The sequence below is a fragment of the Coturnix japonica genome, chromosome 20 (assembly GCF_054131305.1).
Source record: "Coturnix japonica strain WE chromosome 20, WE-NBRP24, whole genome shotgun sequence".
Lineage (NCBI taxonomy): Eukaryota > Metazoa > Chordata > Aves > Galliformes > Phasianidae > Coturnix > Coturnix japonica.
Genome location: NC_140682.1, coordinates 3,353,721 through 3,364,297, shown reverse-complemented (window position 1 = coordinate 3,364,297; position 10,577 = coordinate 3,353,721).

Genomic DNA, 10,577 nt, shown 5'->3' with positions numbered 1-10,577 from the left:
ACGCACTGGCCATATGGGACTGTTAAAAGGTGAGTGAGTTTTACTGATCACTCCCTGATTCTCCAACTGGCGAATCAAATCATGAATGGGGAGCAAGGAATCCCTGTTGGTGCGATACTGCCGTCTGTGCACTGTCTTTGTAGCAATCGGTACCTGCTGCTCTTTTACTCGTAGCAGCCCCACAACAGACGGGTCCTCTGACAGGCCAGGCAAAACAGACAGCTGCTTAATGTTGTCCATGTCTACAGCAGCTATCCCAAAGGCCCATCGATACCCCTTAGGATCCTTGAAATGCCCCCTTCTGAGGTAATCAATACCCAGTATACATGGAGCCCCTGGGCCAGTCACAATAGGATGTTTTTGCCAGTCTTTGCCAGTGAGGCTTATTTCAGCCTCCAGCACAGTCAATTCTTGAGAGCCCCCAGTCACTCCAGAAATATGGATTGATTCTGTCCCTTCATGACTGGAGGGCATTAGGGTGCACTGTGCACCGGTATCCACCAGCGCCTTATATTCCTGTGGTTCTGATGTGCCAGGCCATCGAATCCACACAGTCCAATAAACTCTATTATCCCTTTCCCTCCCCTGACTGAGGGCAGGGCCCCTCTATTGGTTACCTGTGATGACTGGAGCAACTCCACTGGTGGTTGGTATGTCTAGCAGTTCTTTCACCCGTGCTCGTAGTGCAGAAGTAGGCTGATCATGCCACTTCCTCATGTCTTCTCCACGGTCACGTAGGTAGCGCCACATGGAAACACGCGGTGCAATCGTACTGTTGTTCTTTGCTCGAGCTGGGAAGCGTGTGCGTTTAACAGCTGAGACTTTTGATGATGCAGGTGGGGAGTAGGACTGGACTAGTTTGATCAGATCCTTCATTAGACCTGGTGGCCCGTACGAGGATTGACCTTCATCAGTTGTTTCTGATACTATTACAGGATCATTACAATTAGTTGATGGAAACAATTTCTTGCACATTTCATCTACTCGGTTTTCTAGCCGTGAGATGGCAGAAACTGCGGCATGCAGTTGGGGGAGCTGCTGATCGATGGTTTGAAGCATTATAATCAGCTCAACAACTCGGGGCCATCTGTCCACGAATCCTTTAGATCCTGATACCAATGACTGTGCAATTCTCTCTGGTGCTGTACTTGTGATTTTCTGCCACATGTCAGGATCGGCCCTCACTCTCTCAGGGTCAAGTTCGCTTGGATCAGGGCTGTACAACATTTTCGCCATGGCCAATTCCCTCAGGCGCTGAATACCTTTTTGGACGGTATTCCAACTATCAAATTTAGGCTTCAAAGCATCCTTATAGGGGTACCTTTCTCTCACGGCTTCTAACAGCCGCAACCAGAGAGTGGCAGCTCCATCCGAACATCTGCTAATCCCTCTGTCGATACCTGCATCTTGGGCAATGCTTCCTAGTTGGCGAGCTTCATTACCATCTAGAGACAAGCTGTTGGCCCCGTTGTCCCAGCAGCGAAGCAACCAAGCAAGGATACCTTCATCTTGACGCCGTGTGAACTCCTTTCTTGAGCCTTGGATTTCAGTCAGCTTCAGAGGTCGACAATAGGTGATTTCCTCCTCATCATCAGTCTCTTCTTCATGCCTCTTGGTTTTTGCCTTTGCTTTTTTCGGTACTGCTCCATGCCCGGCACCTGGGTCTTCTGCAGCCCCCCCCTGTGCTTCTCCTTCTTTTCGTTCTAGACGCATGGACACCCGTTTCCATTTCTTGCCTTCCACAGGGGCAACTGATATTGCTACTGATGCCTCCTGTGACTGATCAGAATTAACTTGGGCTTGAATCTCAGATCGGAAACTCTCTCTCTCCAGAATAGTATGATACAAAGCACGGTATGCATAAGCCAAACCCCACATAAGGTTTACCTCCTTAGATCTCTGACCCAAATACTCACTTAATTTCTTAGGGTCCCTTAGGTGTTCAAGAGTGAAATCCCATGACACTGCGGGTCCCCATGCTTCTAAGACTTTTCCTAAACCTTTCCATATTCCCTGCCAGTCATCATTCTCTGGTTCTGGAGGGGACTTCCGCATAGAACGAATGCATAGGAACATATATGCATGCATTGATAGTGATAACATGAGTGCAAGTATGAACCCTATCTCAGTTATTGAAAAGCGTGTGGAAATCTGAGAGTACAACCCAAATAAAAAGGGTTTTTTTAGCCTGTACAATGAATTAAACATGGTGGTGTTTGTAAAATTGCCTGTTCCATCTGGGATGCAAGTATTTGTAAAATTGCCTGTTCCATCTGGGATGCAAGTGTTTGTAAGATTCACAATTCCATCTGAGGTGTAGATGCCAAAATTCTGACCATACCACATCTCGTAAAAGTACCAGGCAGGTGTCTCCATCAGTATCCACCTTATTAGGCTATATATCTGCACAATTCCACAACACCAAATTATGGTGTTAATAGTTGACCAATACTTTAAGAAGATCATAATTGCTTTCAATCCCTTAAACAGAGCAACTGGGATGAAGAGTGGATTCATAGCTGGCAGGCTCTGTAAAAGTCAGAGCTAGCTAGATTTGCTCTAAGGGAGAAAGAAATCCCTTTGTTTTCTACACAAAAGTTAGATAGCAATGCTGAGAATGTGCAGCAGCCCTTAATGTTGACAATTTGTCTGGTATTTCAAGGTCACGTTCTCTGTGAGCAGCTACGGAAAGATAACACTCCCAACACTCCCGTAACGAAGCTTTTTAAGAGCAAAGAGAGAGTTGTTCGAAAAGCTAAAAAGCTCTATGCCCGCATTCTCCACCAAAAAATCTGTCACGGGTTACTTAGATTTACCTATGCCCGTGACAGGGGAAGCCACCCCACGCCCCCCCCCCGGGGCCTGGAAAGGAGGGGGAAAAGGGGAGTGGGATAAAACAGCGACAATCTAAGGAGGAAAAACTTATTTTACTAAATATGATATCGAAATACAAGATAACACAATATAATATAATTAAGGCTAACAAAATCGAACGAAACAGAGAGAGAGAGAGTCTCCGAAAACCGAGAGGCCTACTGTGAACTCTAGGCGACACGGCTGGAACGCTTCCCACTCTCCGAGAAGTTCGAGAGAAGAAGGAGGGCACTCCAGCCTGGGAACGAGATTATATAGAGTCCTGGTCCCGTGACTTATTGTTACTCCTGTTGTTCTCTGGGATATGTAGTCTTCTTCTGTGGACTGCACATTCAACAGAAGTATCCATACTTGACATGATGTTATGATGTGGAATACTGATAGCAAAATTACAAAATTACAAAACCATGACACCGCAGTAGATTCTGAGTTGAAACGTAGCCGCAGTAGATTCCGAGTTGAGACGTAGCCGCAGTAGATTGTGAGTTGACTTGTAGCCGCAGTAGATTGTGAGTTGACTTGTAGCCGCAGTAGATTCCGAGTTGAGACGTAGCCTCAGTAGATTCTGAGTTGACTTGTAGCCGCAGTAGATTCTGAGTTGACTTGTAGCCGCAGTAGATTCTGAGTTGAGACGTAGCCGCAGTAGATTCCGAGTTGACTTGTAGCCGCAGTAGATTCTGAGTTGAGACGTAGCCGCAGTAGATTCTGAGTTGACTTGTAGCCGCAGTAGATTCTGAGTTGACTTGTAGCCGCAGTAGATTCTGAGTTGAGACGCAGCCGCAGTAGATTCCGAGTTGCGACGTAGCCGCAGTAGATTCTGAGTTGAGACGCAGCCGCAGTAGATTCTGAGTTGAATTGTAGCCGCAGTAGATTCTGAGTTGCGACGTAGCCGCAGTAGATTCTGAGTTGACTTGTAGCCGCAGTAGATTCTGAGTTGAGACGTAGCCGCAGTAGATTCTGAGTTGAGACTTAGCCGCATTAGATTCTGAGTTAACTTGTAGCCGCAGTAGATTCTGAGTTGACTTGTAGCCGCAGTAGATTCTGAGTTGAATTGTAGCCGCAGTAGATACTGAGTTGACTTGTAGTTGCAGTAGATTCTGAGTTGACTTGTAGCTGCAGTAGATTCTGAGTTGACTTGTAGCCGCAGTAGATTCTGAGTTGACTTGTAGCCGCAGTAGATTCCGAGTTGAGACGTAGCCGCAGTAGATTCTGAGTTGACTTGTAGCCGCAGTAGATTCTGAGTTGCGACGTAGCCGCAGTAGATTCTGAGTTGAGACGTAGCCGCAGTAGATTCTGAGTTGAGACGTAGCCGCAGTAGATTCTGAGTTGAGACTTAGCCGCATTAGATTCTGAGTTGACTTGTAGCCGCAGTAGATTCTGAGTTGATTTGTAGCCGCAGTAGATTCTGAGTTGAATTGTAGCCGCAGTAGATACAGAGTTGACGTGTAGTTGCAGTAGATTCTGAGTTGACTTGTAGCTGCAGTAGATTCTGAGTTGAGACGTAGCCGCGGTAGATTCTGAGTTGAGACGTAGCCGCAGTAGATTCTGAGTTGACTTGTAGTCGCAGTAGATTCTGAGTTGAGTCGTAGCCGCAGTAGATTCCGAGTTGACTTGTAGCCGCAGTAGATTCCGAGTTGACTTGTAGCCGCAGTAGATTCTGAGTTGAGACGTAGCCGCAGTAGATTCCGAGTTGAGACGTAGCCTCAGTAGATTCTGAGTTGTCTTGTAGCCGCAGTAGATTCTGAGTTGACTTGTAGCCGCAGTAGATTCTGAGTTGAGATGTAGCCGCAGTAGATTCTGAGTTGAGACGTAGCCGCAGGAGATTCTGAGTTGAGACGTAGCCGCAGTAGATTCTGAGTTGAGACGTAGCCGCAGTAGATTCCGAGTTGACTTGTAGCCGCAGTAGATTCTGAGTTGAGACGGAGCCGCAGTAGATTCTGAGTTGACTTGTAGCCGCAGTAGATTCTGAGTTGAGACGGAGCCGCAGTAGATTCTGAGTTGACTTGTAGCCGCAGTAGATTCTGAGTTGAGACGTAGCCGCAGTAGATTCCGAGTTGAGACGTAGCCGCAGTAGATTCCGAGTTGAGATGTAGCAGCAGTAGATTCCGAGTTGAGACGTAGCCGCAGTAGATTCTGAGTTGACTTGTAGCCGCATTAGATTCTGAGTTGAGATGTAGCCGCAGTAGATTCTGAGTTGAGACGTAGCTGCACTAGATTCTGAGTTGACTTGTAGCCGCATTAGATTCTGAGTTGAGATGTAGCCGCAGTAGATTCTGAGTTGAGACGTAGCTGCACTAGATTCTGAGTTGAGACGTAGCCGCAGTAGATTCTGAGTTGACTTGTAGCCGCAGTAGATTCTGAGTTGACTTGTAGCCGGAGTAGATTCTGAGTTCAGACGTAGCCGCAGTAGATTCCGAGTTGACTTGTAGCCGCAGTAGATTCTGAGTTGAGACGTAGCCGCAATTGATTCTGAGTTGACTTGTAGCCACAGTAGATTCTTAGTTGAGACGTAGCCGCAGTAGATTCTGAGTTGACTTGTAGCCGCAGTAGATTCTGAGTTTAGACGTAGCCGCAGTAGATTCCGAGTTGTCTTGTAGCCGCAGTAGATTCTGAGTTGAGACGTAGCCGCAATAGATTCTGAGTTGACTTGTAGCCACAGTAGATTCTTAGTTGAGACGTAGCCACAGCAGATTCTGAGTTGACTTGTAGCCGCAGTAGATTCTGAGTTGTCTTGTAGCCGCAGTAGATTCTGAGTTGACTTGTAGCCGCAGTAGATTCTGAGTTGAGACGTAGGCGCAGTAGATTCCGAGTTGAGACGTAGCCGCAGTAGATTCTGAGTTGAGATGTAGCCGCAGTAGATTCCGAGTTGAGACGTAGCCGCAGTAGATTCTGAGTTGAGACGTAGCCGCAGTAGATTCTGAGTTGAGACGTAGCCGCAGTAGATTCTGAGTTGAGACGTAGCCGCAGGAGATTCTGAGTTGAGACGTAGCCGCAGTAGATTCTCAGTTGACTTGTAGCCGCAGTAGATTCTGAGTTGACTTGTAGCCGCAGTAGGTTCTGAGTTGAGACGTAGCCGCAGTAGATTCTGAGTTGACTTTTAGCCGCAGTAGATTCCGAGTTGAGACGTAGCCGCAGTAGATTCTGAGTTGACTTGTAGCCGCAGTAGATTGTGAGTTGACTTGTAGCCGCAGTAGATTCCGAGTTGAGACGTAGCCGCAGTAGATTCTGAGTTGACTTGTAGCCGCAGTAGATTCTGAGTTGACTTTTAGCCGCAGTAGATTCTGCGTTGAGACGTAGCCGCAGTAGATTCCGAGTTGACTTGTAGCTGCAGTATATTCTGAGTTGAGACGTAGCCGCAGTAGATTCTGAGTTGAGACGTAGCCGCAGTAGATTCTGAGTTGACTTGTAGCCGCAGTAGTTTCTGAGTTGACTTGTAGCCGCAGTAGATTCTGAGTTGAGACGTAGCAGCAGTAGATTCTGAGTTGAGACGTAGCCGCAGTAGATTCTGAGTTGAGACGTAGCCACAGTAGATTCTGAGTTGAGACGTAGCCGCAGTAGATTCTGAGTTGACTTGTAGCCGCAGTAGATTCTGAGTTGAGACGTAGCCGCAGTAGATTCTGAGTTGAGACGTAGCCGCAGTAGATTCCGAGTTGAGACGTAGCCGCAGTAGATTCTGAGTTGACTTGTAGCCGCAGTAGATTCTGAGTTGACTTGTAGCCGCATTAGATTCTGAGTTGAGATGTAGCCGCAGTAGATTCTGAGTTGAGACGTAGCTGCACTAGATTCTGAGTTGACTTGTAGCCGCAGTAGATTCTGAGTTGACTTGTAGCCGCAGTAGATTCTGAGTTTAGACGTAGCCGCAGTAGATTCCGAGTTGACTTGTAGCCGCAGTAGATTCTGAGTTGAGACGTAGCCGCAATAGATTCTGAGTTGACTTGTAGCCACAGTAGATTCTTAGTTGAAACGTAGCCGCAGTAGATTCTGAGTTGACTTGTAGCCGCAGTAGATTCTGAGTTGTCTTGTAGCCGCAGTAGATTCCGAGTTGACTTGTAGCCGCAGTAGATTCTGAGTTCAGACGTAGCTGCAGTAGATTCCGAGTTGACTTGTAGCCGCAGTAGATTCTGAGTTGACATTAGCCGCAGTAGATTCTGAGTTGACTTGTAGCCGCAGTAGATTCTGAGTTGAGTCGTAGCCGCAGTAGATTCCGAGTTGAGACGTAGCCGCAGTAGATTCTGACATGAGACGTAGCCACAGTAGATTCTGAGTTGACTTGTAGCCGCAGTATATTCTGAGTTGACTTGTAGCTGCAGTAGATTCTGAGTTGACTTGTAGCCGCAGTAGATTGTGAGTTGACTTGTAGCCGCAGTAGATTCCGAGTTGAGACGTAGCCGCAGTAGATTCTGAGTTGAGACGTAGAGGCAGTAGATTCTGAGTTGACTTGTAGCCGCAGTAGATGCTGAGTTGAGACGTAGCCGCGGTAGATTCCGTGTTGACTTGTAGCCGCAGTAGATTCTGAGTTGAGACGTAGCCGCAGTAGATTCTGAGTTGAGACGTAGCCGCAGTAGATTCTGAGTTGACTTGTAGCCGCAGTAGATTCTGTGTTGACTTGTAGCCGCAGTAGATTCTGAGTTGAAACGTAGCCGCAGTAGATTCCGAGTTGAGACGTAGCCGCAGTAGATTGTGAGTTGACTTGTAGCCGCAGTAGATTGTGAGTTGACTTGTAGCCGCAGTAGATTCCGAGTTGAGACGTAGCCTCAGTAGATTCTGAATTGACTTGTAGCCGCAGTAGATTCTGAGTTGACTTGTAGCCGTAGTAGATTCTGAGTTGAGACGTAGCCGCAGTAGATTCCGAGTTGACTTGTAGCCGCAGTAGATTCTGAGTTCAGACGTAGCTGCAGTAGATTCCGAGTTGACTTGTAGCCGCAGTAGATTCTGAGTTGACATTAGCCGCAGTAGATTCTGAGTTGACTTGTAGCCGCAGTAGATTCTGAGTTGAGACGTAGCCGCAGTAGATTCCGAGTTGAGACGTAGCCGCAGTAGATTCTGACATGAGACGTAGCCACAGTAGATTCTGAGTTGACTTGTAGCCGCAGTATATTCTGAGTTGACTTGTAGCTGCAGTAGATTCTGAGTTGACTTGTAGCCGCAGTAGATTGTGAGTTGACTTGTAGCCGCAGTAGATTCCGAGTTGAGACGTAGCCGCAGTAGATTCTGAGTTGAGACGTAGCCGCAGTAGATTCTGAGTTGACACGTAGCCGCAGTAGATTCTGAGTTGAGACGTAGCCGCAGTAGATTCTGAGTTGACTTGTAGCCGCAGTAGATTCTGAGTTGAGACGTAGCCGCGGTAGATTCCGTGTTGACTTGTAGCCGCAGTAGATTCTGAGTTGAGACGTAGCCGCAGTAGATTCTGAGTTGAGACGTAGCCGCAGTAGATTCTGAGTTGACTTGTAGCCGCAGTAGATTCTGTGTTGACTTGTAGCCGCAGTAGATTCTGAGTTGAAACGTAGCCGCAGTAGATTCCGAGTTGAGACGTAGCCGCAGTAGATTGTGAGTTGACTTGTAGCCGCAGTAGATTGTGAGTTGACTTGTAGCCGCAGTAGATTCCTAGTTGAGACGTAGCCTCAGTAGATTCTGAGTTGACTTGTAGCCGCAGTAGATTCTGAGTTGACTTGTAGCCGCAGTAGATTCTGAGTTGAGACGTAGCCGCAGTAGATTCCGAGTTGACTTGTAGCCGCAGTAGATTCTGAGTTGAGACGTAGCCGCAGTAGATTCTGAGTTGACTTGTAGCCGCAGTAGATTCTGAGTTGACTTGTAGCCGCAGTAGATTCTGAGTTGAGACGCAGCCGCAGTAGATTCCGAGTTGCGACGTAGCCGCAGTAGATTCTGAGTTGAGACGCAGCCGCAGTAGATTCTGAGTTGAATTGTAGCCGCAGTAGATTCTGAGTTGCGACGTAGCCGCAGTAGATTCTGAGTTGACTTGTAGCCGCAGTAGATTCTGAGTTGAGACGTAGCCGCAGTAGATTCTGAGTTGAGACTTAGCCGCATTAGATTCTGAGTTAACTTGTAGCCGCAGTAGATTCTGAGTTGACTTGTAGCCGCAGTAGATTCTGAGTTGAATTGTAGCCGCAGTAGATACTGAGTTGACTTGTAGTTGATGTAGATTCTGAGTTGACTTGTAGCCGCAGTAGATTCTGAGTTGACTTGTAGCCGCAGTAGATTTTGAGTTGAGACGTAGCCGCAGTAGATTCTGAGTTGACTTGTAGCCGCAGTAGATTCTGAGTTGCGACGTAGCCGCAGTAGATTCTGAGTTGAGACGTAGCCGCAGTAGATTCTGAGTTGAGACGTAGCCGCAGTAGATTCTGAGTTGAGACTTAGCCGCATTAGATTCTGAGTTGACTTGTAGCCGCAGTAGATTCTGAGTTGACTTGTAGCCGCAGTAGATTCTGAGTTGAATTGTAGCCGCAGTAGATACAGAGTTGACGTGTAGTTGCAGTAGATTCTGAGTTGACTTGTAGCTGCAGTAGATTCTGAGTTGAGACGTAGCCGCGGTAGATTCTGAGTTGAGACGTAGCCGCAGTAGATTCTGAGTTGACTTGTAGTCGCAGTAGATTCTGAGTTGAGTCGTAGCCGCAGTAGATTCCGAGTTGACTTGTAGCCGCAGTAGATTCCGAGTTGACTTGTACCCGCAGTAGATTCTGAGTTGAGACGTAGCCGCAGTAGATTCCGAGTTGAGACGTAGCCTCAGTAGATTCTGAGTTGTCTTGTAGCCGCAGTAGATTCTGAGTTGACTTGTAGCCGCAGTAGATTCTGAGTTGAGATGTAGCCGCAGTAGATTCTGAGTTGAGACGTAGCCGCAGGAGATTCTGAGTTGAGACGTAGCCGCAGTAGATTCTGAGTTGAGACGTAGCCGCAGTAGATTCCGAGTTGACTTGTAGCCGCAATAGATTCTGAGTTGACTTGTAGCCGCAGTAGATTCTGAGTTGACTTGTAGCCGCAGTAGATTCTGAGTTGAGACGGAGCCGCAGTAGATTCTGAGTTGACTTGTAGCCGCAGTAGATTCTGAGTTGAGACGTAGCCGCAGTAGATTCCGAGTTGAGACGTAGCCGCAGTAGATTCCGAGTTGAGATGTAGCAGCAGTAGATTCCGAGTTGAGACGTAGCCGCAGTAGATTCTGAGTTGACTTGTAGCCGCATTAGATTCTGAGTTGAGATGTAGCCGCAGTAGATTCTGAGTTGAGACGTAGCTGCACTAGATTCTGAGTTGACTTGTAGCCGCATTAGATTCTGAGTTGAGATGTAGCCGCAATAGATTCTGAGTTGAGACGTAGCTGCACTAGATTCTGAGTTGAGACGTAGCCGCAGTAGATTCTGAGTTGACTTGTAGCCGCAGTAGATTCTGAGTTGACTTGTAGCCGGAGTAGATTCTGAGTTCAGACGTAGCCGCAGTAGATTCCGAGTTGACTTGTAGCCGCAGTAGATTCTGAGTTGAGACGTAGCCGCAATAGATTCTGAGTTGACTTGTAGCCACAGTAGATTCCGAGTTGAGACGTAGCCGCAGTAGATTCTGAGTTGACTTGTAGCCGCAGTAGATTCTGAGTTGTCTTGTAGCCGCAGTAGATTCCGAGTTGTCTTGTAGCCGCAGTAGATTCTGAGTTGAGACGTAGCCGCAGTAGATTCTGTGTTGAGACGTAGCCGCAGTAGATT